Here is a 6,187-nt window from a genome sequence, read left to right on the forward strand (position 1 = left end):
CCGGAATGCCCTCAGAAGACCCACATTCTCACTTAAAGTCTTTTATGGAAATCACAGATGCCTTCCTGATCCCGGGAGTGTCCAATGACGCTCTCAGACTCACTTTATTTCCATTTTCATTACGGGATCGGACAAAAGCATGGTTTAACTCTTTAACACCAGGATCTGTGCTGTCTTGGAGTAACATGGCGGAAAAAAATTTGCGAAAATATTTTCCACCAACAAGGAACGCTAAGTCCAGAAATGAGATCTGTCTTTTTAAACAACTGGATGATGAAGTTGTTCCTGATGCGTGGGAAGGTTTAAAGAGCTATTGAGAAAATGCCCACACCATGGCATTCTGTACTGTATTCAACTTGAGACATTTTACAATGGGTTAAGTCCCATAGCAAAACAAATGCTCGATGCGACTGTAGGCGGAGCCTTTACAGCCAGTACCTATAATGAGGGATATGAGATCCTAGAAAAGATATCAGCAAACAATGGGCATTGGGCTGACCCACGTGCCCAGMCACAGAAAAAGACTGCTGGAATACATGAAGTGGATGCATATACTGCATTAACAGCTCAGCTCACCTCCATGACCAATTTATTGAAAAATTTAACTTCTGGTCAGGGAGTACAGCAAGCTGCTAACACATCTGTTCCAACAGTACTCTCTTTGCAATGTGTGTGCTGTGGTGGGGAACACTCGTATGAACATTGTCCTCATAATTCTGAATCCATAAACTTTGTTCATAATGGATCYRGTCCCTATACCARCAATTACAATGCAAGTTGGAAACAACACCCGAATTTTGCTTGGACCAGTCCATGTTTAAATCCACCCGCACCTAAACAACAAGGAACTTCTAATTTCCAACCACAACATCATGGAAACAGTTCTAACTCTCACTAGCAAAGTTTTTAGAATTCCCAACCACCTTTTCAAAACAAGCCACCTCCATAGGCAGATTTATCATCTTCTTTGGAAGCAATGATAAAAGGGTTATTTACGCATGCTCAAGCTTAAAATCAAGCTTTGATAACCCAACAAAACTCTCAAAATCAATCTTTTTTTAATCAACAAAGTGCTACTATCAGAAATCTGGAAACCCAAGTTAGTCAACTTGCACTCAATCAAACCAATAGAGTCCTTGGTATTTTTCCTAGTAACACAGAAGTCCCGAGAGCCTTAGGAAAGGAACATGTGAAAGCAGTGACCTTGAGAAGTGGGAAGGAATTGACAGAGGCCATGCAAAAAGATTGTAAACCAATTTTGTCAAAAACTGATGATACAACATTGGTCCCTGCCAAAGAAAGACCGGTCCAACCTTTAGAGAAGTAGGCATCTGAGACCACCACTTATGTCCCCCCTAGATCAGACTATCCCTTACTGTTTCCAGAAGATGTTTTAAAAAAATCAGAAGGGACTGAGGTTTTAGAGACCCCTAAGCTTGATGCTAAGACTCCATCTGAACCTCCAAAGTGCACCACAAAGACTCAAGGCATTCAAGACCCATCTTGCTTAACACATCCAAGCAAAGATGTGATAAAACCAATCCCTCCTTATGTTCCTTACCCCCAAAGGTTGAGGAATCAGAAAGAGGAATTGCATTTTAAGAAGTTCTTGGATGTGTTCAAAGAATTGCACATCAACATACCCCTTGTTGAAGCAATTGAGCAAATGCCTAGTTATGCCAAGTTTCTGAAGGAAATTTTAAGCAAGAAGAAGAAGTTGACTGAGTATGAGACTGGAGCTCTTTCTGAAGGATGTAGTGCGCTTTTGACCAATAGCATACCCCCTAAGCTTAAAGATCCAAGGAGTTTTACCATTCCTTGTTCAATAGGTGGGAAGGAGATAGGGAAAGCTTTATGTGACTTAGGAGCTAGTATTAACCTCATGCCTTTATCTGTCTTTAACACCTTAGGCATAGAAGAGGCTAGACCTACCACAGTTACACTCCAGCTAGCAAATAAGTCCATTGCATACCCCAAAGGAAAGATAGAAGATGTGTTAGTACAGGTTGATAAGTTCATATTTCCAACAGATTTTATCATATTAGACTTTGAGGCTGATAAGGACATTCCGATTATTTTAGGAAGACCTTTCTTAGCCACCGGAAGAACTCTGATAGATGTCCAAAAAGGAGAGTTGACCATGAGGCTTCAAGACCAAAAGGTCACATTTAATGTCTTCAACTCCTTAAAATATCTTGATTATCTGGAAGAGTGTTCGGGCATAACTGAAATAGAAGAAGAGGTTGTTGAGGAAGGAATTCAAGAAAACCTTAAGTTGGAAGAAGATAGTGTAGAGGAATTAGAAGAAGAAATTGTTGAGGAAATAGAGGCAATAGGAAATGATTTTTTGCCAGTAGAGGTGTCAGCCTTTGAACTTTTGGAAATACGTGATAGGAAGGGTGTGGAGAATCAGGTAGCAGACCAATTATCTAGATTAGAGAAACCTGAGATAGGGGGAGGTGACATTATAGAGACCTTCCCAGATAAGAGAATCTTGATGGTGCAACAACAAAAAACACCATGGTTTGCGGATTTAGCTAATTTTTTGGCCAGTGGAATAAAACCCTCTGATTACACAAGCCACATGTTAAAAAAATTCTTTCATGATGCTAAATCTTATTTGTGGGATGACCCATTTTTGTTTAGACTTGGTGCAGACCAGATCCTAAGAAGATGCGTGCCTAAATCTGAAGTGGCAGTAATCCTGCAACATTGACATCATGCACCATACGGGGGCCATTTTGGAGGCCAAAGGACTGCAACCAAGGTCCTACAGTCCGGTTTCTATTGGCCAACCATTTTTAAAGATTCCCACAATTTTGCACAGAGGTGCAACGAATGTCAAAGGAGTGGCTCCATTTCCAAAAGAAATGAAATGCCACTACATGGGATCCTAGAAGTTGAGTTATTTGATGTTTGGGGAATAGACTTTATGGGTCCTTTCCCTCCATCAAATAACTGCCAACACATACTGGTTGCTGTAGATTATGTCTCAAAATGGGTAGAAGTTGTGGCATGTGTTTCAAATGATGCCAAGACTGTGGTTAAGTTCCTTCAAAAGCAAATTTTTACACGGTTTGGTACCCCCAGAGCCTTAATAAGTGATGAGGGTACCCACTTTATAAATAATTTGTTAAGTGGAGTTCTTGCAAAATATAATGTTAACCACAAAATAGCCACAGCTTATCACCCACAAACAAATGGTTTGACAGAGCTCTCTAATAGAGAAATTAAAGGCATTTTGGAAAAAGTTGTCAAACCAAATAGAAAGGACTGGGCATTCAAATTATACGACGCTTTATGGGCATACCGAACTGCTTACAAAACACCAATTGGTATGTTCCCATATAAGCTAGTCTATGGAAAAGCCTGCCATATGCCTTTAGAACTGGAGAACAAAGTATACTGGGCAATCAAAGAGCTCAATATGTCTTTGAATGAAGCCGAAAAGAAAAGGATGTTACAAATGTGTGAACTGGACGAACATAGGCTGTTGTCTTATCATAATGCCAAACTTTATAAGGAAAAGACAAAGAAATGGCATGATAACAGAATCCAGCACAGAGAATTAAGAGAAGGCCAGCTTGTGTTTTTGTTTAATTCTAGACTAAAGTTATTCCCTGGAAAACTTAAGTCTAGATGGTCTGGGCCTTTTCTTGTTTTTAAAGTGTACCCTTATGGAGCAGTAGACTTGGGAAACCCGGAAGATAATTCTATTTTCAAGGTAAATGGCCAAAGGGTAAAAGTGTACCATGATCAGGCAGCAGTCTCAGAACTGCACTTTGAGATCTGTGCTGCCCCGTGCTAAAAAGTCAAAATCCCCCTTGGACTTCTTAAAAGTCCACCTTTGTTTGTAAATAAGTTTTCATTCCATAGGCTGTTTGTGTTTTTAACTTTGAAGGATATTTGGTAATTTTGGATAAAAGTTGGTGAGCTGCTCATAATGCTGCAGCATTCTAGGCCTACAGCTTTGTATGAAATGAGAAAAAGTGGTTGAGCGTTATTGTTAAAAATTTTCTTGAAAAATATTATTTTAGTTGTGTTTGGATGAAGTTTGGCGCTGGTTTTTGAAAAGAAAAGAAAGGAAGAGAGAAGGGTTAAGGATAAATACAAAGTAAGGGTCTTGGGGTAGTACAAAGGAGTACAAGGTACATGACATCACCTCTTATACCATCATCACCTACCTTTTCAGTCAAGGGTTAAAATGTCATAGTTTGAAAAGAAGAAAGGGAGAGGGTGAAAGATGCTTTGAGAAAAAGTCTAAGAAAGGTACATGAGGGTACATAAGTACATTTACAAGATGACATCACCTATTGTACCCTCTAACCAACCTTTTGAGTAAAAAAATGGTCTTGATGTTATTTTAAATTAGAGCCATCACCTTTGTGTACCCTCTCACCCAACTTTTCAGTCAGGGGTTAAGTTTCATTTAATGAGAGTTTTTGAAAAGAAAAAAGTAATTGCTTGGTAACTTTTGTTGAAACCACCAGCCACCACCCTCTAAACCCACTACTCATGCCTTTAACCCATCATTAATTGTCATCTCTCTCTTTCCTAGACCAACCTTTCAATCACCCCTAAAATTTTACCTCCATTACTCTCCCCATCACTCTCTCAATCAACCACCATCACCACCATCACCATAGCCTACTGTCATACACCCCCTCCCTATTTTCTCTCCATTTTCCTTTACTTTCTCCACCAAGGCTAGAGTCAAGAGAACAGTTGTTCGAGATCCACCGCCAGCGAACGTACCTGTTTGAAGAAGCAACTGGCGACGAGCGCCTGTTAGACCTTCGAATGAAGAACCAAAGATGATAGAACTTGGTGACAATAGTTCTTCACCATCAATGAGTTGAAGGAAGAAATGAGGAGGCAGATGATGCAGCCATGGAACCTCATGCCACACAGCCTACTCCCTTGGAGTAGGACAAGTTCATTCATTCATCTTTAGCTTCCAAATGTTATTTTTATTTGAGTCTTGGGATAGTTTTCTTAATTTTTAGTTTTGTTTTCATACTTGATTACATGATCATTGCTTATAGTCTTGATATCATAGCCTAAATAAATTTAAGGGTAAATAGCCATTCACCTACTAATTGTGTTCTTGCTAGAACTAGCATATGTCCTTTCTTGAAGCAAAATTCCACTCACATACCAATGCACAAAGGGGTATGATTCAGGCCATTCTTCATATGAAACTCTCAAAATAGCCACTTGTAGCCTTATACACATTATCCACCCAACATAGCCAATAAGGGCATTGTCAAAATTCCAAGTTTGGGGGAGGGTATACCACAAAGGCCAAAACTTCAAAACAAAAGAGCAAAGCTCTAAAACCTTTGTGAGATATGTTTTGAAGCAAAAAAATGTCCCATAGGGGCAATGTGCATGCTTTCATCATAAAGTGCACAAAGTGCCAAAAATCTAAAAAAATTGCATGATGAAGTATAAAAGAAAAAGGCAAAGTGAGAAAAGAAAATAGCCAAAGAGAGGAGAACCTTAAACAAGTCCTATTGACCCTATCAAGGAGAGGTGTGTTGAGTTCATTAAAGAGAAGACTAGTGCTAGCATATTGTCATACATAAGAAGTAGGTCATGAATGGTTTGCCAAAAATTTATGAAGGGCTGTGAGGTTCATAATGGTATGCTTTGTATTGTGTGCGCACTTACTGCCTTAATCTTGTATATTTCACTATATTGAGTCCTTTTTAGTTGTCATTTGGTTGCTTGGGGACAAGCAACACTTTAAGTTTGGGGGTTGATAAGCATGGTTTATCACACGCTTAAAGTACCCCTTTCTTGTGTTTAATAGGTAGATTTTCCTAGTTTATCTCAACCTTGAGTCATTTTTACTTCCTTATTTTTCATTTGTTATGTTTGGAGCTAAATGTGGTGATGGATTTATTTTTACAATAATTTGGGAGTAGATGACATCTTTTGACTAACAATACTGCATTATGATGCTGCAGCATTCCAGCAGCATTGTCCGGATCTGGTTTGGCTTTTTGGAGAAGTGCTTATTAGTTAAGCCATTGTCAAAGAAGGAAGTATTAGCTGAAGGAACCATCGTTTTTGCTCTCAACCAGCTAGTGAAAAGAGTGGAGAAGACCTTTTGGAATGACCCTTTGTGATGGAAAGGATGCCTCCTTTTCTAGTCCATTCATATGTACCTTCACACCCCTTT

At 39.3% G+C, this 6,187-nt stretch overlaps 1 non-coding gene across 1 annotated transcript; it reads right to left on the reverse strand.

Annotated features, from left to right (window-relative positions):
• Positions 1–233: 233 nt before the first annotated feature.
• LOC112526239 lies at positions 234–339 on the reverse strand. Its single transcript, XR_003070563.1, has one exon. It is a non-coding gene; the product is annotated as a small nucleolar RNA R71 (small nucleolar RNA).
• Positions 340–6,187: the final 5,848 nt, after the last annotated feature.

This window comes from Cynara cardunculus (genome assembly GCF_001531365.2).
Source record: "Cynara cardunculus var. scolymus isolate 2C chromosome LG 13, CcrdV1, whole genome shotgun sequence".
Classification (NCBI taxonomy): domain Eukaryota; kingdom Viridiplantae; phylum Streptophyta; class Magnoliopsida; order Asterales; family Asteraceae; genus Cynara; species Cynara cardunculus.